At 43.1% G+C, this 24,725-nt stretch overlaps 1 protein-coding gene across 1 annotated transcript in view; it reads right to left on the bottom strand.

The window, feature by feature from the left end:
• Window positions 1-24,725, bottom strand: part of LOC149301496 (uncharacterized) — a 303,670-nt gene that overhangs the window by 247,767 nt on the left and 31,178 nt on the right. The gene's annotated exons all lie outside the window — the stretch shown is intronic.

The raw sequence follows: 24,725 nt of genomic DNA, 5'->3' as shown, positions 1-24,725 counted from the left end.
CTGGAATCAACCATGGAGCTAAGCAAGCTTAGGATGGAAAAGAAACATTAGAGAAAAACGAGTTTTTGTGTCACCCTTTCTTCTCTTCGTAGACATTGCTCATAATTGCTAAATGGAACCCTTAATATGTATGAAAAAAAGGCCTGATTTCAAGTTCATTTCTTAAGTTCACTGCTCTACATGGGGCTACCTTTGTACCATGTTCGGAAGCTTTAGTTAGTTGAAAACGCGGCAGCCAGATTGGTCACCAGAACATCTAGGTCAGACCATATAACACCAGTATCCCTACATTGGCTGCCAATTAGCTTCCGGCGCAATACCAAGCGTTGCTTATTACCTTTAAAGCCCTACATGACTTGGGCCTGAGCTACTTGAGGGAACGCCTCTCCCTACACCATCCGCCCCACACTCTCAGAACATCTGGGAAGAATCTATTAGATTACCCAAAGGTCAGGCTAAGAACAACTTCTCACAGAGCATACACAGCCATGGCCCCCAAGTTATGGAGCAACTTGCCGGAGGAGATCCGTCTTAACACCACCTTGGATGCTTTCAAGAAAGGACTTAAAATGGATCCCTTCCGGCAGGCTTACCCAGCTGACCTCTTGTAAAGAACTTAAGGAAAAATTCCACTTCTGATCACAACTGTGCATTTTAAATGATGTTTTTATTTGTCAGTTTTAACCGTTTTGTTGTTTTACTGTGTGTCAATTAGATGCTATTGTTGTTTTGTGGCTATTTTATGAACAGACCTTACTGTCAGGAAGTTCCTTCTAATGTTGAAGTGGAATCTCTTTTACTGCAGTTTGCATCCATTGTTCTGTGTTCTAGTCTCTGGAGCAGCAGAAAACAAGCTTGACATTCCTTCAAATATTTAAACAGGGCTAACCTTCTCTTCTCCAGTCTAAACATCCCTAGTTACCTAAGTCGTTCCTCATAGTTTCAAATCCTGCACCATTTTAGTCGCCCTCCTTTGGACATGCTCCAGTTTCTCCACATCCTTTTTGAATTGTGGTGCCCAGAACTGGACATAATATTCCAGGTGAGGCCTGACCAAAGCAGACTACCATGGCACTATTACTTCCCTTGATCCTGACACTATACTTCTATTGATGCAACCTAAAATCACATTGGCCTTGTTAGCTGCCGCATCACACTGTTGACTCATGTTCAACTTGTGGTTTACTTGGACTCCTAGATCCCTTTCACATGTAGTTTCATTCAGCCAGGTGTCCCCCATCCTATATCTGTGCATTTCATCCCCCTCTTAAGCCTGATCCCCTTCCCTTTTTCCCTCCGCTCTCCAACCTTTCCTCTTGCCCATCTGCACTGCTTCAGTATTTGCCCTTCACCATCTCTTTCCTGCCTTTCTGTTTTTCACATTCGCTCCTTCTCTCTATCACAGACACACACCCATTTATGTGATGCATAAAAGGGACACTTTGAGGCTCATTTGTTGAGAAAGGCAGGATAATCCATATACAAATTACTCATTGGGAAAGGCAAAGCAAGGGGGCTGGGACCTGGACTTGTTTTGGTGAGGATCAAGCACCAGGGAGCAGTATTAAGACATCTCTAAGACAGGGATGGGCTACTGTTGGGGATTGGGGGTGTCACATTGGCCCCCTGGGGATCTCAGGGGCAACCACACATTGTATTGCCTTAAAATAGGAATAAAGTTTTGTGCCTCAGTATCCCATTGCATCCCTTTGGGGAAGTGAAGCAGAACTTCAAAAGGCTGGAAGAGGGCCAAAAAAGGAAACATACTCAGGGATGTGCTACCATTTCAATGAGAAATGCATTACTAGTAATCTCCATGCTGTCTTCCTACAAAATCCTAGCATTGGTGAGATATCTGGGGGCAGAACTTAGTTTCAGAATTAAAAAGTCCTTTCCTTCCACCAAAAGGTTTATTGAGAAACTCAGGCAGAAGGGTCCATTAATACATCTAAGCTGTACCTGAAGTGACTAAACCTTTTCCCTCTGTCGTTAACTACCTTCACACTCCTTCCTTTTCCTCCCCTTCAGCCCCTAACCAGCCCGGCTGTGAAGGTACCTATGGCCTTCTTCTTCTACCGTTCACATGCGCCTCTCCCTCCTGGGGCATGTCTGCCACCCAGAGTTCACAGACCAGGCAGTTAATAGCCTCCACAACTGCTTCCATTCCCCAAAGCCATTCTAGGCCCCAATATCCTTACCAACTACTTAAAACTACTAGCATTTAAACTACTAACAATCCCCCCTAAACCCCAATACCATTCTGGATGAACCACAGAACCTGCTTCTGACAATTGGCAGTTTATAATACAGTATTTGGAATCCTTATAAAGTGGAGAGCAATAGTGCCACACTAAACTACAAATTCAAATATTCTACAGGATGTTGCTATCACAATTAAACTACGCTTCAAAGGGATCTAGGACTCCTAGTAGACCACTAGTTGAACTTGGACCAACAGTGTGATGCGGCAGCTAAAAAGGCCAATGTGATTCTAGGCTGCATCAATACAAGGATAGTTTCTAGATCAAGGGAAGTAATAGTGCTGCTCTATTCTGCTTTGGTCAGGCCTTACTTGGAATAATCCTGTGTCCAGTTCTGGCCTCCGAAATTCAAAAAGGATGTTGACAGGTTGGAACATGCCCAGAGGAGGGCAACCAAAATGGTGAAGGATCTGGAAACCATCAAGCCCTATGAGGAGGGCTTAGAGAGCTGGGTATGTTTACCCTGGAGAAAAGAAAATTAACAGCGGATATGATATCCATGTTTAAATATTGGAAAGGGTGGCATTGAGGATGGAGCAAGCTTGCTTTTTGCTGCTACAGAGAAAAAGAAACACCACAATGGATGCAAACGACAGAGAAAGAGGTTCCACCTGACCATTAGGAGGGACTTTGGGACAGTAAGAGCTCTTCGACAGTGGAATATACTCCCTTAGAGTTTGGTGGAGTTCTCTTCTTTGGAGGTCTTGAACCACAGGCTGGATGGTGCTTGGAATGTGTATTCCTGCATGGCAGAAGAGGGTTGAACCTGATGGCCCTTGTGGTCTATTCCAACTCTATGATTCTATAATGCTAGTGGATTCCGGTTCCTTACCCACAGAGGCCACGTTCTCATAATTCTCCATCATTATATGATTGTACATCAGTCTCTGCTTCTTCGACAACAGTTTCCATTCCTCCTCAGTGAAATATACTGCCACGTCAGCAAAGGTCACCTGCAATAGAAAATAGCCCTCATCCACAGAGTGACTAAGCAAAAGGGGAGGAAAGCACATGATGCATCCAAATATTATTTGATCACTTTAGAATTCAGTCCAGGAAATAAACTTTAAATGCTGTCAGCAAGAAAAAAGCTACTGCCTTTCAGATCCAGTTTGTCTTGAATCTTTTCAATATAACCAACAATATAATTTAGGCCATGGCTGGGATATTGATGATGGATTAGGATACTGACTATCCCAACACATACAGTACATTTAGCCACCAAAGATTTATGGTGCATTTAGACATTTCTTGCCACATTTTGGAGGCAAATGTCATTTTTATAAAGCAGTTCTGGGGAGCACCTGGGCTTAAGGGTCACTGGGCCCACCCCCAATTTATATGCAGAGACATTCTCCCATAGCCCCCAACATTTCATTGATGGGAAAAACAAGACACATGTGGAAAGCAACCCAGAAGGTAGTGAAGATGGCCAAAGTTGTTTATGAGGAAGATCACACAAGCTAGGAAAGACACAGCAGTTTGCTTTTGCTTCAGCCTCCTGGGAAGGGCCATATCCAGTTTCCTTCTTTCCTCTCCTCTCCCCACTTTTGAGCTGATAGGCTGTAAACTCAATTGCACTCAGGAACTGAAGTGAGCTGAGAAAGGGGAAAGTGGGAGGAGGATAGACCAACTGGGACATTTTTAAAAGCCCCTGAATAAGTGGGGTGACAGAGGATTAACCAGGACTGTCTCTGCCAAACTCGGACAGTATATTAATTGCTTCCTTTCATAAATTTGCCCAGAAGTGACACAGATGAAGCTAATAGGATAGTGACTCACCAAAGAGCTGTTGTACTTCAGCATCCTCTTTCTGTTGGAGCCCAACTCCCTCCGCTTGGCCTCTGTGTTGGCCATCAGGTGGTCAAGGGGTCCTGGTGAACCTGCACTTGGTCACTTCCAGCAAGAGAGGCCCAAAGCTGTGTCCAAAGAGGCTGAGATGAAGTTCCTGAGAAAAGGGACCAGGGTTAGGATTGGCTCGGTAAGAAACCCTGCAGCACTCAAAGACACAGAGAACAGCATCCTGCTCATGACATACGCAGGTGACATATGCCTCTTTTGGGCTGATGCAGAGGTGGATATCCCCTTCCTCCCTCTGCACCAAACGAAGCTTCCCAGACATAGCATAGATTCACTGCAGCTCCCCTACACAACAGATACTCCATGCCTTCTTAGAGTGGAGAGGGATTAGGGGATGGGGAATTGGAGAGGGCCCTGTTTATGTCCCCGTAGTTAGATGTGAAATGAGGGCATCATAAATAAATAAATCATCTGCTGAAACCTCCAGAGTCCCCCTGTGCTTTTCCCCATCATCAGCCCTTTTCCCAAGAAGGCTGCATCCGCACTATAGAAATAAGGCACTTTGACACTGCTTTAACCACTCAGTGCTATGGAATCCTGGGATTTTACAATCTCTGCCAGAGAGCTCTAGTGTCACAACAAACTACAAATCCCAGGATTCCACAAAGTGGAGCAGGAGAGTTAAAGCGGTTTCAAACTGGATTATTTCTTCAGTGCAGATACAGCCTGAGTCGGTTGTAAAAGGGTAGAAGTGCCCAAGTCTTGCTTCATTCTTGGTCATATGAGTTATTCTGGTCTGTCTCCTTCCTTCTTGCCTGAAAATCTATTAATTAGGAAACTGGGGAGACTTTTAAAACCTCCCAAAGGAGCCACTTTTGGCCTTTTTTGGGGGACTAGCCTCCTCTTAGAAGCCAAAGCCCCATGTTTGTGAAGAATAATAATAACACTTATATTAAAACTATCCTCCCCATTTCTGATCCCTTTTAAAACCCATCTTCCCCAGAAGGAGCAGAGCTTTGTAATAAGAAAACCCTCTCAGAAAAGACACACAAAACACACAAAAATAAACACACTTCCTTCATTTTGGCCCAAGGAGCCTGGCTTCCTTATCTCTCTAAAGCCTCAGGAGAGAAAGAGAAGCCTCTGTTCAACTGAGGCTCAGAGAAGGTTCCGGAACATTATTCCCCACAATCACAAGCAGCACAAAATGGCCTCCAGAACACAAAATGGCCACCTCCCCCTCAGCACTTGGCAGTTGGAGGCCTCAGCGCAGCAGTGAAGCCTACCGCTTCCAGGCCTTGTCCCTCTGCTTCCTCTCCACTCCCCACACTCTTTCTTTCTTTCTTTCTTTCTTTCTTTCTTCCTTCCTTCCTTCCTTCCTTCCTTCCTTCCTTCCTTCCTTCCTGTCTCTCTCTGTCCCTTTCCCACTCTCTGCTCCTCACTCTCTCTTCCACACACAGAGCTAAATAGAGAAGCAGAAGCTCCTCCCCTTCTTCAGTCTGGCCAATGAGGGCAAAGGAGTTGGAAGGCCCCGCCCCCTGCCCCACCCTCACAGGCTCCTCCTGCAGTTAATATGGAACAAGGCAGGAGGGACTGAGGGACCCTGGAGCCCCAGCCACAGGGACACTGGCCAAAGGCACACATCCCCAAAGCCTAAGACCCTTGAGATGGCAGCCCTATGCAGGGCAGGACCCTCCTCTCTCTGGCCCTGTGGATGATGGGAGATACAGTCCAGGAATACACTGCAAATCCCATTGGCAAGAGAAAAGGGGTCCCACAGGGATCTGCCCTGGGCCCAGTGCTATTCAACATCTTTATCAATGACTTGGATGACAGAAATAGGGGCATACTTATCAAATTTGCAGATGACACCAAATTAAGAGAAGTAGCTAATACCCCAGAGGACAGGATCAAAATTCAAAATGGCCTTAATAGATTAGAAAGCTGGGCCAAAGGTAACAAAATGAAATTCAACACGGAGAAATGTAAGCTACTGCACTTAGGGTGGAAAAATGAAATGCAGAGATATAGGATGGGGGACACCTGGATGAATGAAACTATGTATGAAAAGGATCTAGGAGTCCAAGTAGACCACAAGTTGAAAATGAGTCAACAGTGCGATGAGCCAGCTAACAAGGCCAATGTGATTTTAGGCTGCATCAATACAATATAGTGTCTAGATCAAGGGAGGTAATAGTGCCACTCTATTCTGCTTTGGTCAGGCCCTAATTGGAATATTGTGTCCAGTTCTGGGCACCACAATTCAAAAAGTATGTTGAGAAACTGGAGCGTGTCCAAAGGAGGGCAACTAAAACGGTGAAGGGTCCGGAAACCATGTCCTATGAGGAACAACTTAGGGAGCTGGGGATGTTTAGCCTGGAGAAGAGAAGGTTAAGAGGTGATATGATAGCCCTGTTTAAATATTTATTTATTTATTTAAGGTATTTATACCCCGCCCTTCAGCCCTAATGGCTCTCAGAGTGGCTTACAATTATTATTTTTAATTAGACGGTTCCCTGCCCTCAGGCTTACAATCTGAAATGATGCGACACAAAAGGAGAAGGGAATGGTGGTGGGGAAGGGGATGAGGGCCAGTGGTTCTTCTCTCCCTCTGCAGCCTGGATCAAGGCAGATGGACTGCTGGGAGGGCTCTCTTTCTTCAGGCTAACCCTGATGGAGCTGGGCCTGCCTGTTCACTGCCTCTCAGCTGTGTATAATATTCTCCAGTTCTTCCACCAAGCGCCCCTTGCCTGGGTTGTCCAGATCTTGTATGGTCTTCCTGACTGGCCGCATCTTCTCTTCGCACTGAAGAGGGGAACAAACAGAGAGGAGCCATGTGAAAGTGAAGGGTGGGAGGGAAGGTGGGAGGAATTGTTTAAACTTGCCTATTGCTCTGGACAGCTAAGGAAAGTGGAAAATCAGCTCATCTAAAATGTGATGCTGAAGAAGAGTTCAATGGATACTCTTTTCTGCATGCTTTCAACATGTTAGGAATGGCAGAAAACGTACAATGTCAAATGTTTCTTGGTCCAGTTGCTCTTCCTCCTCTTCTTCCTCCTGTTTCACGATAGCTATGGGCTCGCTCCCATTTGCAACGTAGACAGGGCACTTTGGTGGGTTCCTTGTATCTCCAACTTTGGCCTCACTGTCTTTGGCCTGTGAAAGAAGAAAATTGGGCAGATTAGTCCTAAAGTAAAATTAAGGATGTGACAAAATCAGGGATCTGGCCATTGAAAGAAAGGAGGGGAAGAAGGTGTGACATTGCCTTGTTGTGGTGCTGCTGTTGGTGGTGCTGGCATGTCTCCGGGTCATTTTTGACTAATGGAGGCCTAAAGGCAGACCTGTCTTAGGTTCTTCTGGGCAAATTTATTTAGAGGGGGTTTGCCATTGCAATCTTGTGAGGCCGACAGTGTTTGACCTGCCTAAGGTCACCCAGTGGGTTTTTTTATGTTTGATCAGGGAATTGAACCCTGATTGCTAGGGTCCTAATTTAATATTTAAACAGGCATGCTATACTTGCTATACCTTCTCTGTCTTGTCCTTGGTTTTTCCCCTCTTCTTCTCATCCTTCTTTTCTGGACTGATTGCAAGAATTCCTTTATCTTCTTTATGCTCTTTCTTCTGCTCTGTTTTTTCAAGGCTCCTATCCTGTCCATCCTTCTAGAAAAAAGGAAGAAAGGATGGAGTAAAGGAGACAAAGGGACTTTTTGGGAGACCTAGTTTAAAACTAAAATAGCCACATCATGCTGGCTCTACCTTCTCTTTCCCCCTCTTTTGTTTCTTTCTTCTCCTTCTCATCCTCCTTTTCTGTATCTTCCTTGTTCTCCTTCTTCTCCCCCATTTTTTCAAGGCTCTTATCCTGTCCCTGCTTCTAGAAAAAAGGAAGAAAGGATGGAGGAAAGGCGACCAAGGGAATCCTTTTTATACCTTCTTTCTGCTAAAAGATGCAAATGAATATTTTTTTCAATCCCAAAACAAGCAATGAAGTAGCAAGAACAATGCCCCTTGTGAAAGAGCTGGCTGGCACATGGAGGAGACACTCCATTTAGCTGGCTGAAATGTACCTGCTCAGAAGTCAGCCTGCCCCTCTCGCTTTTCTCAGTATGAGGTTGCATCCTGGAATCCAACATATCATCCACGGGATGTTCTTCCAATGGCCAGCCAAAAATCTCCTGATGCATTTTACTAAACTGGTACAGGAGAGACATTGATGATGGGATCTATGGGGTTTGCTTTACCTTATCCTTTCCTTCTTCCGACGGGTTGTCCGAGTGCTGAAGAGAGACTTTAATCCCACCCTCATCCTTGCCTTTGATGGATTTGTTTTCCTTTTTACACAGGGCTTCTGCTTTTAGGAGCCCTGGTGACACAGCGGATAAATGCCTGTACTGCAGCCACTCACTCAAAATCATAAGGTTGCGAGTTCAAGACCAGCGAAAGGGCTCAAGCTCGACTCCAGCTTGCATCCTTCCGAGGAAGTTGCTAAAATGACTTCCCAAATTGTTGGGGGCAATTAGCTTACAGTTGTAAATCACTTAGACACTGTTAGTTCAGTATGAAGCGGTATATAAATGAAGCTGTTTGTTTGTTTTTCACCTTGATCAGAGGAGGGAAAGGATCCCTACTTAAGAAGGAAAATAGTAGCAGCTGGAAGCATCTCATTTATGTGAGCACTGGATCCCATCCCTGTCAAACCTCTCTTGGGCTTCAAGAGGTTTCATTAACTGCTTCCTGCAAGTTTGCAAAACTACATCTGCTACGATTTGAACTAGGCACTTAGTTATTTAAAGACCTAAATGGCTTGGAACCCCAGTACTTGAAGGAGTGCTTCCTATGGACCCATCTGCCTAAGAAATAAAGTCTTTTGGAGAGGACCTCCTCCATGTTCCTCCAGTGGGCTCTGTTTATGGTGGGAGGATGTGAGAGAGGGCCTTTTCTACTAGGGCGCCTTCAGGGGTCCAATTGGCACCAACACCGATTTCATTGAATGCCAAATAAAACTTGGCTTTTTGCTTCCCGGTGCCTTTGGATTTAATCCATATTTGTGCATGTGTTTGGTTTCAAATTGTTTTCAAAGGCTGTCGGCTCTTCTATTTTAATTTGCCATATTTTTAGAATATAGGTTTACCCGACTTAAATCACTCTTCTTTAAATTTGCAAAGAGATCTTGTGGCACCTGTGAGCTTTTCTCTTTCAAGCGCTTGTTTTCCTGCTTCTTTTTCTTGACCAAATTCAGTAGTAGTCATGCTGGGTTTGGAGATGCTCCTCCTGTGGCGTTTTGTCTCTCTCAACTTCCAGGATCTTTGGATGGGAAAATACACAAAAAGAAAAGAATATCCCACATGTTTTTTAAAAGTCCCCTACCAGAGCAAGGCAAGCAAGCGTTGGAAGGCGTGATTTTGAACGTGATGTGAACATTGTTTTCTGCGAGCAGCTTGTAGGTGACACATCTGATTCACATGGTCATTATGGTATTAATGGTTGATCCATTGTAATAGGAACTCCACAACGCATGATCTGTGATTGCACAGTTTTTCTCCCTGTCATTCTGTATTAATAACAATGAGAAGTAACAGTTACGTAAAGGTAATGATACAACAAACAAAAAAAAATGAGTTTGTATAACTATCTCCAAATCAACTAAAACAGCAAATCCCAGCAAGACAAATCATTTCAGCTTGTGTACCTTTCTACAAATAGATGCAGGAAGTTTAACAGGAAATGTGTCTAGTTTTGTTTACATATGCAATGCAGATATCCCAAATCTCCAACAAAAATGTTGTATAATCAAATATTCCCTTGTATCTGTAGCCTAAATCTGTGTTTATCATGGCAAGGAATTCACTTTATATACATTTTCCCATTAGAAAGGGGGTATGTAAATAAACTTGACTTGCCTCGTAAAATTCATCGAACGGCTCTCACTAGAGACAAAGGTCTGCATCCCACTGTGTCTAACCCCCTTAGTCGTTTCCATCTTAGTGGGACAGTGAATCCATGTTGGTTTTAATCTTGACTGTCCAAGGCATTGAATTTATTGGGGGGAAGAGAGTTCAGTAAAAAGTTTGAGGCAGATTTAATGCTCCCCTGCTCTGACCTCCATTACTTTAAGGATAAATTCTCAGTGGGAAGGAATAATTAACTCTCTTTCCAAGACAGCCCAACTCTAAAACACATGGAAAGTGCATAGGCTTCTTCTGTACCTTCTCAGTTAGTTCCAGGTCGTCCTCTGATTCTATGAGATCCATGTTCCTGTAGCCATGCCAGTAAGATCCCAGCTGCAAATGTGAGTCATCCTCCAATCCGCATTCAACATCCAAATGGGCTGCTTTGACTCCGTAGGTCAGAGAAAACCTGTCCATTTGAACAAAGAGTAGAAAGATGAGCTGGTGCCCCTTTTCCATATTGCGTCTTCTCTCCTAAGGCCAAGAACCTATTGCATAAAAGTGTCCCAGACTCACATGGATCCCTTCCTCTGGGTCAGAAAATTTCTGCTTTGGACTCTGGGTCACGATCGCTGTCTCTTCTTCATTTAACATTATGCCTTTCTCATTCATCTTAAGGCCAGACAATTTTGTGGAGAGACCTTTCTTCTTTCCAAGACCATTGTCTGGAGAAGATTTTTGTTTTAAGTATAAGAACAGTCTAACAAATAAATACAATTTTACCTCAGCAAATTAAGTGAAACTAAGGAGAAGCATCATAGGATCTATCAGGAAGAACTCTCTTCATCATGTAAACTTTTAGCAGGATCGCTAGTGGTCAAGTTGAAGGCAGTTCTTCATTTGTCTGTGTTCAAAGGAGGTTTGTCATAGGCCACCTCCACCGTTTAACTGTGGATGAAAAAGCCCACCAGCCTATATGCCTAGAAAAGAAATTTGGGGCACCTTCCTGGAAGGATTTTTCTTGAACTGCCTCCCAAATAATATGTCTTCTGTGAAAGATTACAAGCCTTGTGTTTTCTAAGGAGCAAAGCTGTGTCTAAGCATTGCCATGGAAGAGGTCCATACATTTCTAAATGGGGTTGAGAAAGTGGAAGGAGGCACAGTTTTCTCCTGCTCTCTTCTTGCTTGATCTTGGGGTCATTTAGTGGAGATGGGAAATTCAGGACAGACAACAGCAAAACCAAAACCACATTTCACACAGTTCATGTAAACTTTGACAGACTGTGACTTCCATATTATTGGGGCATTGAATTTCCTCCAGGTTTTCATCCATGGGGCTGGAGCCCATTTCCAAAATAGAGTCAGCACCAGAGAGAGCTCAGACTAAAAGACAGAGCAGATTCACCAACCCACTAACATGGAAGTCTCCATTCACTACTGTCTATGTGATATAACTCCAAGCCATTGTCCTCCAATGTCCTCTTTCCCTCCCAGTTAACATTTGTAGATTATCCCTTGCAGATCTTGGAGAACGAACTTCCAACCGAAGGAATAGCAGTATCCTTATTTTACTAGCATGTGTTCTTTTTAAAGCAACGCTTTTGTTCATTCTTTATTTTGTATCCTAAGCCACCTTGAGACCCACCCATGGGAGAAAGGTGGGATGAAATGTAATAAATAACACAACCATACAGTTCAAAGAACGTACAATAGGAATGAATGAATAAGAAGGATGCTTTCAGGTGAGATCAACCAGTCCAACTTGTGATGCCTTCACAAAGCAGGAGTAGGTTCCACTGTAAGAAAGACAGTATTCAAAACACTAATATAAAATAGGAAACAGGCAAACTAACCCAGAGAAATGCTCTTGTCCTGAGGTCTCTCCTCCTTCTCTCAGCCTCAACTGACTCAACTCCCTCCTTGGCCAAGATTCTCAGTTCTTTCCAGGGAAACCAACCAAAGAAACACATTCTCCTTGGTTCCATCTGACCACTTCTCCATGAGTCCAATTACATGGGTTGCATTTCTCTTAATAGGATGATTTCAACTGCATTTTAACATTTCACAGTCAGCTTTCAGGATCCACAGATTCTGCATCTCAATATATCCCCCAAAAGCCAACCTTGATTTTGCCATTTTATGTAAGACACATCATACTACAACCCCATTGTTTGTAATAGGACTTGAACATCCAGGGATTTTGGTTACTTCATGGGGTCCTGAAACCAAACCTCAGCAGATACTGAGGTCAAACTGTAAATAATGTTCAAATTCTTTTAGTTTTCAGAATAAACAACCATATAATCAATAAAATTACGATTCAAATATACATCACACTTATTCTTTTTTTGTTCTTATTATTAGCATCTACTTCTTCCATCTACATCTTTCTCCTTCCTACCTCCTCCATTCTTTAAACCGCATGTCATCCTACCTCCCTACTACCTTCTTTCTCATTCTTTCCACCTCTCTCCTCCTTTCTCTCTCTCTCCTTCATAACTTTACCACTCTCTTTCTCATCATTCCACTCTACCCAACTCTATCCTCTACCTTCTACACTTACACATACCTTCAACTACATACCTCTCTTTTTACCACCTCTATCTTCTTTCTCCCTTTCTTTCTCCCTTCTAGAAGAATGAGAAAGATCTTATTTCAGCTTCCTCACTTCTAATTTAGTCTATACTTTACCATGTATCATAACTTTCCTTTCTTTCTCTATTTCATATTTACTTTACTACTACACTTCTATCTTGTTACTCAATTTACATTCTTCTACTCTATCCAAAGTTCACTTAATACACAGAAAAGAATCTACAATGTCATCTCCTTCTATCTCCTTTGAAGGCTGCTGACAGATGCATTTCTGGATCATTATATAAAACAGTGATGACTCCACTCCACTCCTATGCCCTCTAACTCTGGGTGAAGATGGTGATGATGATGATGATGATGATGATGATGATGATGATGATGATGATGATATATTTAGATCCCGCCTTTTCCCGAAGGAATGAAGGTGGGTTACAAGAAAAAGTAATAAAATACAATATACATTTAAAATAATAGCCAAACCCTAACCCTCCCTCCTGCACCCCAGTCCCAATTATAGAAGTAAATTATGGGCCTGAACAGAAAGGCCAAAATAAAGCTGCTTTGGGTCACTTTGGAGGAATGCTGTTCAGAGACACATGCATCTTAAGAGGCCAGAAGCTGCACCAAAGCTGTACCCCAGTCCTTAGGACTGTAGCATTGCTTTGTCATGGCTTCTGGCCTCTTAGGACACATGCATCATTTAAATAGCATACCTCCAAAGTGAGCCCCAAATGGAGCCCTGGTGGCGCAGTGGTTAAATGCCTGTACTGCAGCCATTCACTCACAACCACAAGGTTGCGAGTTCAAGACCAGCAAAGGGCCCAAGCTCGACTCAGGCTTGCATCCTTCCGAGGTCGCTAAAATGAGTACCCAGACTGTTGGGGGCAAATTAGCTTACTTGCTAATTAGCTTACTTGCTGTTCACCGCTATGATCTTTGGAATAGCGGTATATAAATAAAACAAATTATTATTATTATTATCCAAAGGAGCTTTGTTTTGGCCTGTCTCTATGGGCTCTAAGTAAGATAAATTACAATACAGATAAGAGAAAGATAAAATGGTCTAACATTAGGGTGGAGAGGCTGAGGGGAGAACTTCTATCTATGCAGGGTAGCTGGGTTATCGTTAACAATAACAGTGTCAGTGACAGTGAAAAGTCTAATCTGGAAAGGCCTGCTGAAAGAGATCCGCTTAACAGCCTTTTAAAAGGCTTCTAAGGTGGTGATGTGATGGATCTCTTCTGGCAGGTCATTCCAAAGCCTAGGAGTGGCAGAAGAAAAGCTCCTCTGGGTTGTTGGAGCCAATCTAGTCTTCTTAGGCTTTAGGAGACTTTTTCCAGTGCAGAGAGGATTGTGTGGAAGAAGGCAATCCTGCAAGTAGTCTGGACCCAAGCCATGTAGGGCTTTAAAGGTTACAACCAACACCTTGTATCTTGCAAGTGGAGGGATTTAAGAGCCTCCCTTTGATTCTCTTGGATCCCTCTCTAAAATCTCAGGGCCCCACAGAGACTCCCAAGAGAGGAGAGGAGGCCTGGCAGCCGGAGAAAAGGGGAGGGGGGGCTTCCTTGCTTCCAGCCCCCAAAGCTGCCTCCCTACAGAAGACCCTCCAGACCCCCATCCTTGGCTCCAAAATGGGGCTTTTCCGCCTCAGCCATCCTTCTCTCAGAGGAACCAAATTTGCCCCCCATCGCCATCTTGAGGCACCCATCTTCCCTTTCCTGCGAAGGAAACCCAGAAGGAGCCCTTCTTCTTCCTAAGCAGCCAACGGTCAAAGCCACCAGCCTTCTAGAACCCTATTCAGGCTCCAAGCCAACCGCCAGTGTTTCCCAGAATGCCACGCTCTCCCTCCTCCCAGCGGAGGAGACCGGGAGATGGAGCAATGGGTGCAAACGCCAGGAAAAGAGAGTTTGTTCTCTTAAACTTGTAATTCCAGTTGTGTCCCTTTATGAGGGAGAATGGGATATTATTATTATTATTATTATTATTACCAACAACAATAATTATGGTAATTAGCTTCTTGTTTCCAAAACCACAGAGCCTTGTGAAATCTCAAAGACCGTGTTTCTCACACGGAGGTTTCTGCAGCTCTTTGCAGCTCAGATCCGAAGCCACTGCGGGTCCAACGATGCGAATTCAGGCGACAACATTTTGTGTTATCACACGTGATTCCTTTCTTCTTCTTTTTAAACAACGTTTATAGAGTTTAAAATAAAACATACATACATACGTCTTTCTAAAAAACAACCGACAGTTACATTGACAAGGTATATAATGTACCAATATTTGTATGCAGCCTTTTATCCTCAGAGGTTCAACAGTCAGTTCTTTGGCTTCTCCCATCTCATTCCTTCTTCAGATCAGCTCCCCGCTCGTTCTATCTTTCTTACTTCACTCATCCAACTAATCACACTTTCCGTGTCTCTTCCTCCTTGTTCATACATACTCTAACCATCTTCACTTACTTACTCTTCTCTCTTCTCTTTACGAATCTGCCTCTGAATCTACATCTTCTACACACCTTGCTAATCTATCAACTACTTCTTCTAACGTTCTCATCTTCTGCACTAAAAGACTTCCGCCACCATTGATTTATAAAGCTTAGTCCTCTCTTGCAATCCACTTCTCTTCTGTCGGTTCAGTTGTCCATTTGAAGTGTAAGTTCTAGAAGATGGTCTGTTTACTGATATGAAATGATACAAATGGATAAACTCTCCTGTAGGATTAAAGAAGGCTCCTGGGAGACTCTTTCTAAGGACTGGTGCAAAGCCTTAGACCACATTAAGAAGAAATGGGGAGATATAATTATATGCTATTATCAGCTAGATCTTGGGATACTATCTTAGAGGTTAAAGAGATCATTACTTTTCTCTCTCTGAAAGCATGCTGGAAGAAATCAATTGGTTTACTTTGTTGTTGGAACGGTTTACCCTTTATTATAATTCTGAATTTGGTGAAAATAGTTATCCTTCAAGACTGGGCCGCTCTTTCGATCTCCATTTCTTTGCATACAGGATCCTGGCGATAGAAACCATATACATTAAGGTTTTCCCATGTTTCTTATCCAGATTATCTTCAACCATTCCTAATAACAAAGCTTTAGGGTTAATGGAAGGAGGAACCGCTTCCAAGCTCACTCCGATTCCACTCCGAATTGGTCTGGTGTGGAATGCAGCTTCACTTCTGCTCTGTTTCAACACCGCAAACCCCCCAGTTGCAAATTTCCCACAATGCAGCGCTGCAAGTCCCCCCATTTCCTTCCAGTGGTCCTTTCGCTTTCAGGGCAACTGAGGGGGGTGAACAGCAGCCAATGGGAGCGGAGGAAGGTCCAGGTAAAGGGAAGGAGGCCACGCCCCCTCAGGAATGGGAGCCAATGGGAAAATCACATTAGTCCCCATAGACTTCGGTTTTATCAATCAAGAACATTCCTAATACAACGCCGCCCTCTTGTGGCTACTCAGGGCATTGCAGCCTCCTTGGGCTTCTCACCAACTTCTATCCTGGATCGCCATCTGGTGGCCACTCTTGGCAATTCACTAATAGCAGTTAACCAAATTAAACAGTATATAAAACAAAAACATGAAACAAGCTAGACAAGGAAACTGTTACATGGATTTGTAATTGGTTGACCGGCCGAAAAGAAAGGGCACTCAACAATGACTCCTTTTCATCCTGGAGAGAAGTGACCAGTGGGGTGTCCAGTGGGGTTCTGTTCAACATCCTTATCAATGACTTGGATGACAGGAATGAGGGCATACTTATCAAATTTGCAGATGAAACCAAATTAGGAGGTGTAGCTAATACCCCAGAGAACAGGATCAAAATTCAAAATGACCTGAATATACTAGAAAGCTGGGCCAAAGCTAACAAAATTTAATTCAATATGGAGAAATGTAAGGTACTGCATTTAGGGCGGAAAAATGAAATGCACAGATATAGGATGGAGACACCTGGATGAATGAAACTACGTGTGAAAGTGATCTGGGAGACCCAGGTAGACGACAAGTTGAACATGAATCAACAGTGTGATGCGGCAGCTAACAAGGCTAATGCGATTTTAGGCTGCATCAATAGAAGTATGGTGTCTAGATCAAGGGAAGTAATAGTGCCACTCTATTCTGCTTTGGTCATCTGGAATATTGTGGGCACCACAATTCAAAAAGGACGTTGAGAAACTGGAGCATGTCCAAAGGAGGGCGACTAAAATGGTGAAGAGTTTGGAAACCAAACATCACAATGGGACAGTCTCAATGCTTCAGGCAAGGAGCATCAGCTGCCCTTGGTTCACCTCTGACATCTTCCTCCTCCGCATCTTTAACTTGGGCGCCATCCACTTCATACGGTCCTTTAATTCCTTTATGTCTTCTTCCATTCGATAAACATCTACCTGGGGTTCTTCTGTCCTGGGGTGGCTATCAAGCGACTCCCCCACTGCCAGGTCCCAGGCTGTCACTCTGCCCCCCGACGGCCTTCCTTTCCCCAGTCTGGGGCTGGAAACCTAAATCCTCCAGTGGTGGCTTGGATGGTATGAGCTTCAGGAGGTTTCCCAGCCTTGGGCTTGGCCCTAGTTTCTCTGAAGAAGGCACCTGCTCCTCCACCTCCGGGATCTCCAGAACCACCGGGTTCCCCAAGGAGTCTTCTTGTTCCTGGGTCTCCATTGGAGTTAAAACTGTGAGACTTTACAAACGGTGAGATCTGGAGTCAGTCCTCTGCTCAAAAAATAAAACCCATTTGAAACAAAAGAAGCTTTATTGATAAATCCAGGCAGAAACATCCATTAACACCTTTTTGCAAAGTCTGAAGTCCAAAGGAACTTGCTCAACCCCTCCCTAAATCTGCCCCCAATTCCCAAGATAAAGCAACACAAGCGGAGGTTGCATAGATACCAAGCTTGTCTATACTTCCCTTCCCTTCTCCCAGACAGCCTCACCTTGAAGAGCGGTGTTCCCAAGCCAGCTTCACTCCTCCTTGATAACCATCTACAGCTGCAACCCCAGCCCCTCTCCAAACGCCCTCCTTCATCTGAAAGCCACTCCATCTGTCCTTCTATCATTTTCCATTACATGCTTTCTATAACTCATTACTCTACACTGCCTATTATGAACTACAACTATCACTCCTACATTAACTCTAATTACCAAACCCTAATATTTTTACTCTTTATGACAGAACCCTTATACACTGTTTCTGACACGCAATGGGCCAGTCCCAGTCCTTCAGGTAAAGAGCACCAGTCTGAAGTGACAATTCTCCTGTCTCAATCTTTCAGGCAAGGAGCATCAGCCAGAGGTTGCAATGGGACAGTCTCAATCCTTCAGGTTTACAGCACCACCCTGAAGTCACAATAGCACCGTCTCAATCCTTCACCCAAGGAGCAGAAGCCTGAAGTCAAAATGGCCACATCTCAGTCCTTCAGGAAATCAGCACTAGCCCAAATTCACAATGGTCCCATCTCATGGCAGCAGACAAGGAGCATCGGCCTGAGATCACAATGGGCCAGTCCCATTCAGGTAAGGAGCACCAGCCTGAAGTCACAATATGTCATGAATCCCTTCATTCATGCATTTATTCATTTAGGGATTCATGACATAAGGGTTATAGGTTTAGCTTTAAGTTAGAGTTAAGATAGCTGGGATTTATGGTGGGTTAAAATAATATGTTTTAATATTTGCTTTAGTAGAAGATACTAGAAAGAGGCAGGGAGATCATGGATAAAGAATGTGCTTCTTTGCTAGTATTGGAATGTGTGGGAATCACCCTTCTAACAGAGGCTGGAGTTTAAAAGACTGGTCCCTGTAAAAGGAGGGGGAACATAGAGAGTTATTGGTATTGTTATATTGTATTATGTTGTTATGGGTTTATGCTTCTTATATTTTAATTTTATATATATATATATATATATATATATATATATATATATATATATAAAATATGGTATCGTATTAGATTCGGATGGCTGAGGTTTCATAATATATGTATATATCTATATCTATAGATAGATAGATAGATAGATAGATATAGATATATAGATACACACACACACACACATATCGTTAAGCCATAATGTTAATTAAACTGTTGTGTGGCTGAGTTCTATGGTCCAAGGCACATGAGAGCTTAATTGTTTTTAGAAATGCTGCCAGAATCCCATATGGGAGGACACTGCGTGGGAAAAGGCTATCCAATTAATAATTTATTGGTTAATGGGGTGGAGTGAATTGATATGGTTAGAAAAGTGATAGGTTTATAAGTTCTTTCATTCCTGACAAAAAAGTCACTTCTATTGTATGTATCTTCTTCAATAAAAGCTGTTCCTTTTTCAAAGTACTGCCTTTTGTGTTGCAAGAAGGGCTGCAATTAGGAGCCTGACAAATATCTCTCTCCCCTTCCATTCACCCTGCTATCCCAAAAGGGCTGGAGAGCATACCAAACCAACCACAGACCCTTTCCCTGCTCTTGTGTAATGCCAAGTCAGTCAAAAATACAACACAGATAGTCCATGATCTCCTATTGGATGAAGAGGCTGACCTGGCTTGTTTCACGGAGACCTGGCTGGATGATGATAGCTCAGCCACCTGGGATCAGGCCTTTCTCCGTCAGTGAGCAGGTAAGGGGACGTCGCTTTGGTCCATGCATACAATCTTGCTTTGGCCAGGGTACCTATCCATAAGATGGACCACATCGAATGTATTTGCCTCAGCTTAAAGACTAGGGAAAGTCTGGGGATTCTGTTGGTTTAATGTCCACCCCGTTGCTTAACATAAATACTCTCTGGAAAAGATAACATCAGAATTAACACAAACCAGGGAAAGAGTGACATTCCTGGAGGAAGAATATTAAAAATTGGGAAAAGAGATAGAGAGATTAACAGAAGAACATACTGAAGATACAGCAGAAAAAATTAAATTAGAGATTTAAGATTAAAGATTTACGGAGCGATGTCTTAGAATAAGAGGTCTTCCTGAACAGAAGGATGAAGATCTATATAAAAGGATAATACCGGCCTTGGCTGAATTTATGGACCTAGATAATGAATCTTTTCTCCTTGAGGTGGACAAGATGTTTAGAGCAAGCTCCTGGGTCGCAAAACAGAAGAGTCTGCCCAGTAAAACCAAGGCGTCCAAAGCACCAGGGCCGGATGGCCTAAGAGCAATATATTACAAGAGCTTACAGAAAGAGCTAATTAAACCCCTAGTAGAAATCACGAATAGACTCTCACAAAGAATAACGCCTGACTCTTGGAAGATAGCTGATATTGCACTGATTCCTAAAGAAAATAAAGAGGTGCTGGAGGTCAAACATTTCAGACCGATTTCTCTCCTTAACAACGATTATAAAATCTTTGCAATGGTCTTAGCAGAAAGATTTTAGAAAACCCTACAAAATATCATAAAGGAAGACCAAACAGGATTCCTCCCAAAAAGGCACCTTAGAAACAACACAAAGAATTTACTAGATATTATAGACTTCTATGAGAAGAAAATAGATAAAAAAGCTGCTACAATTTTTCTTGAGGCCGAAAAGGCGTTCGATGAAGTCAATTAGAACTTCATGCTGGAAACCTTAAGAAAAATGGTTCTAGGAGATAGCTTTATCATCTGGATAGATGCAATCTATAGAAAACAAACAGCGAGGCTTATTATTGATGGGGGAAAATGAAGGCGTTACCTGTAATGAGAGATACCCCTCTCACCTTTGTTATTTATGGCCACTTTAGATACTCTGAGTCCTAGCATTAAAGAAGATAAGAAGACCAAAGGCCTGGAAATAAAACAGGAAGAGTACAACCTTAAACTATATGCGGACGACGTGGTGATATACTTATCTGACCCAATAGAAAGTGTTAATCCCCTGCGCTATAAATTAAAGGAATATGGACAGCATTCAGGTTTCCAGATTAAAAGGGATAAGACAAACATTTTACCAATGAATTTTACAAAAGAACGATCAGGAAAATCTACAAGAGGAGACTGGCTTTAAAGTAGGAAAAAGGTCAAATATCTAGGTGTTGCGTTCACCTCTAAAAACCGAGACCTCTTTAAAAACAACCACAAGAAAATATGGGTTGATATCAACCAAGATCCCAATAGATGGGCTAAACTCAACCTGTCCCTCTTGAGTAGGATCAGGGCAGTTAAAACGAACGTACCGCCTAAATTACTATTTTCATTGCAGACTATACCTATCCTTCTTAATGACAAACCATTTTTAGAACGGCAGAAGGACCTGCAAAAGTTCATCTGGGAAGGAAAAAACCTAGATCCAGATTTAAATCTCTAATAGATGATGTAACAATTCACAATCATCTCTTCTATTTTGACCTGACACTTCTTTGGGTGTTTGAAGGACAGTCGTGTGGATGGATTGTAAAACACAGACCAAGCGGCTGATTTAACAAGAATATAAGTTTATTTTTAACACAGAATAGGCAAAGGTATCTTTGAGATGGAATTGTTACTATGTCTTCTTTCTTTACATATATACAGGGCTGGTTTTAACTCAATAATAATAATAATAATAACAACAACAACAACAACAACAACAACAACAACTATGCCCCGCAGGCTATACTATCACTCAAGAAATGCTGTAAGCCAAAGCCCTATTCCTGAGTCTGGCTCCACTGAGTCTCTCTCCTCTAGACTCTCCAGAACTAATCCTGTCCCTCTCTGGACAAAGCAGTTCCTTAAGTAACCATCCCTCAGGAACTATGGGAACCCAGTCCTCTCTTGGACTCTACTGTTCCCATCCTCTCTATAACTATCTCCCACTGAACTCCCGCTTCATCCCTCAGGATTGCAAACCCTAACTGACTCCACCCAACTGCCAAGCGGAATCTTCAAACTCCTCAGGCAGCACCTGATTGGCTTAGAGTCTCTGGCTTCTGATTGGCTGGTTTGTAAGTCAGTCCGTCACACGCCTCCCCCCTTTAATAGGTTCATTGAGACACAGAACCAAACGGTTCTATGGTCCAAGGAACTCCCAGTTATCAATTATACTTACCCATTATATATAACATTATACACACATCAGGTGACACATGTGATATACTTCATATACTTGTTTTATCAATAACCATTTCCAACTTAAATATCTTTGGTATTTTCCTGTATGTTCCCCTTTTTAACATATGTCTAATATCAGTTCTACCTGTTATAACAACTTACCATCATTTTCTTATATGTTTAGAACATTATATCCATCACTTGTTGGGTTTTAATATTTTAATAATACTTAAATAACCTTTTTTCCCCAACTTTAGATCTTTATATGTTCCATTTAAATGTTTTTATCAAACATATTTAATCTTTTAGCCCTTTTCTCTTATTGATGGAGCATCATCTCCAACTACTTTGCCCCGTTCCCAGTATGGTTTTGAAAATACTTCATCTTCCATTATACTAATGGCAAACAACAATATATTGGTTTTCTAGTCTATCAACTCAATTATATCCTTGTCCTTTTTAGGAGTCTTCTCTGGATCAGTCCTTGTAACTGACCACGTGTTTCTTTTTACCGGCTGTGGACTTAACACCTCATCTAGTAAAAAGTCTTTGCTTCCTCCTGTTTCACTGGACCACATTCCTTGAGTGCGTTGAGCAATCTTTACATCTTCTTCTGTAGACAGTAAAGTGTCCCTTATCAAAATCATCCCGTTCTCTAGATAGTTCATCACAATCTTTGGTCTTTTTCCCTCTGTTGAATCTCCTTTTCCAGTTGGTTGATGGCTTTTGGGGTCCCACCAACGCTTGTCTGTCATCTGGTCGCCACCAGTATGTTTGACAGCGAAGTTTATAGACGTGAACATGTTCTGCATATACACATCTATTCTTTCAACTTTTACTTTAAGATTCTTCCAGTCTCTGTGAACTAAACCTTTTTCTTGGGTTATATCACCCATTTGCCAAACTACATATCTTTCAACACTGTCCTATTTAATATATAGCTTCCAGAACCCTGAACTCTTTATTAGAACCTACAAAAGCCTGTTGTGATGCTTTTAATAACTACTTCACGGACAAAATCTCTCAGATGAGAGCCGATTTGGATGCTGGCCTTACGACAGAGGCGACAGGAGAGGTATCCAGAGCCTCCGCTTATACTGTTATTCTGGATCAATTTGAGTCATTAGTACAGTGGATGTGGAGAAGCTCCTTGGGAGTATGAAAAGAGGACTTGCTCTCTTGATCCTTGTGCATCTTGGCTGGCTGTCCAGGGGGAGATACCATCAAGATGCTGCTAAACATATAACTAATGCATCTTTCAGGGAAGGCTGTCTTCCATCTTGCCTCAAAGAGGCGGTGGTTAAACCACTTCTACAAAAAGCCTTCCCTTGACCCTCTGGACAGAAACAATTACAGGCCAGTTTGGATCTTAATATTCTTAGGCAAGGTAATGGAGAGGGCAGTCGCCATTCAACTCCAAGCAGTCTTGGAAGAAATGGATTTTTCTACATCAGTTTCAAACTGGATTTAGGATGGGTTACAGAGTTGAGACAGCCATGGTCACATTAGTCGATGACCTCCGTCTGAGCATCGACAGCTCTTTGAAAAGGGGAAGTCTGACCCTTCTGGTGCTATTGAAGGCCTCTCAGTGGCCTTCAATACCATTGACCACAGTATCCTTCTGGAACATATGGGAGAGTTGGGAATTGGGGCACTGCTTTCCAGTGGTTCAGGTCCTACATCTCAGGCAGATTCCTGTGACTTAGGGACAGTTCTTCGTCCAAGAGGGAGCTCAAGTCGGGCGTCCCTCAAAGCGTGATTCTGTCCCCAATGCTATTCAACATTTACATGAAGCTGTTAGGTGAGATCTTCTGGAGACATGGGGCGGGGAGCAGGGAGACCTTGAAACAGTAGTACATGCGCAGGTCACCTCTTGGCTCGACTTCTGTAACACACTATACATGGGACTTGTGCCAAGTTCAGAAACTTCAATTGATACAGAATATGGCAGCCAGGTTGGTTACGGACACTTCTAGAACTGCCTACATTACACCGGTTCTTAAATCCCTTCACTGGCTGCCCATTAGTTTCTGGGCAAGATACAAGGTGTTGGTTCACTCTGGAACGACCTCCGGATGAGATCCGTCCTATTAACACCTTGGAAGCCTTTAGGAAGGCTATTAAGATCGACCTCTTTCCAGACTAGATGAGATCTATTGACTGGCCTCTCCTTCCCCCTGACCCTGACCCTTGCCATCGTTAGTGTGATGGAAATTGCTATTGATGTATATCATTCCTGCCCTCCCACCTCTCCTTCAGAAAATGACCCATTTCTTGCCCGAAAAAACTTTTTTACTGTATTGTGTCATGAAAGTTTTAAATTTTCTTGCTGTTTAATAGGATTTTTAAGGGTTGATTAATGTTTTTATAATTGGGAGAAGGGTTGGGGGTTTGGAATTTGAATTGTATTTCTTAAATTGTATGTTATTTTATTACTGTAATCCACTTTGATTCCATTGAGGAAAAAGTATAATAATAATAATAATAATAATAATAATAACTTCTCTTCAAGGGGGTCAAAAACCCTTTCAGTATGCTCCCAGAACTGGGGGGGGGGGTGTTTCTGGGGCTGTGGGTCTCTCTGTTGGTCCTCCTCTGCAGGGTTGTTGTGAAGGAAAAGGTAAGTATGTGAGGGGGTGCCCAATCTGGATCCTGTGGGTCTCTAAGCCTAGTTCCCAGGTTGACAGGGGATTGCCAGAGTTTTGAGGTCCCTCCGTCTCCCTCCTCTTGGCTTTGGCCAAGAGGATTTTGGCTCTTCTCTCCCCCCCAGAGCCTCCTCCCCCAGGACTCCAGAGAAAACTCCCCTCCCCCCCAAGAAAAATGCCATTGAATCCTATCCTGTGCGATGCTTTCTATTTGGCACAAAACTCTTCCCCAAATGAAGCATCAGAAGAGAGGGTCTCTCCTCGGCCCCACTTTCCACAAGGGAGGGGGCTCCTCAAAGACCTTTTTACCTTTGGATCCCCCTCCCCTCCATGGCCATGCCTCTCTCCAAGGGTCCCACCGGCCTTCATGTCTCATAATAACTCCCCAAGTACCTGGGACCCAAGGAATCCCCAAGGAGGGGGCAGGGAAGGAAAGAGGGAGAGGAGGCCTTGCAGGACCCCTGCCTTTCTTTGGGGGGAGAAGAGGGGCTTCTCCCCTCCAGCCATTCTTCTGAATGAACAAGGGCTCTCCCCACT

Source organism: Sceloporus occidentalis, unplaced genomic scaffold, assembly GCF_023333645.1.
Source record: "Sceloporus occidentalis isolate IW3139 unplaced genomic scaffold, rSceOcc1.0.p SCAF_21, whole genome shotgun sequence".
In the NCBI taxonomy this organism is placed as follows: domain Eukaryota; kingdom Metazoa; phylum Chordata; class Lepidosauria; order Squamata; family Phrynosomatidae; genus Sceloporus; species Sceloporus occidentalis.
The sequence above is the reverse complement of the archived record's forward strand: the minus strand, read 5'-3'. Positions and strand labels throughout refer to the sequence as shown.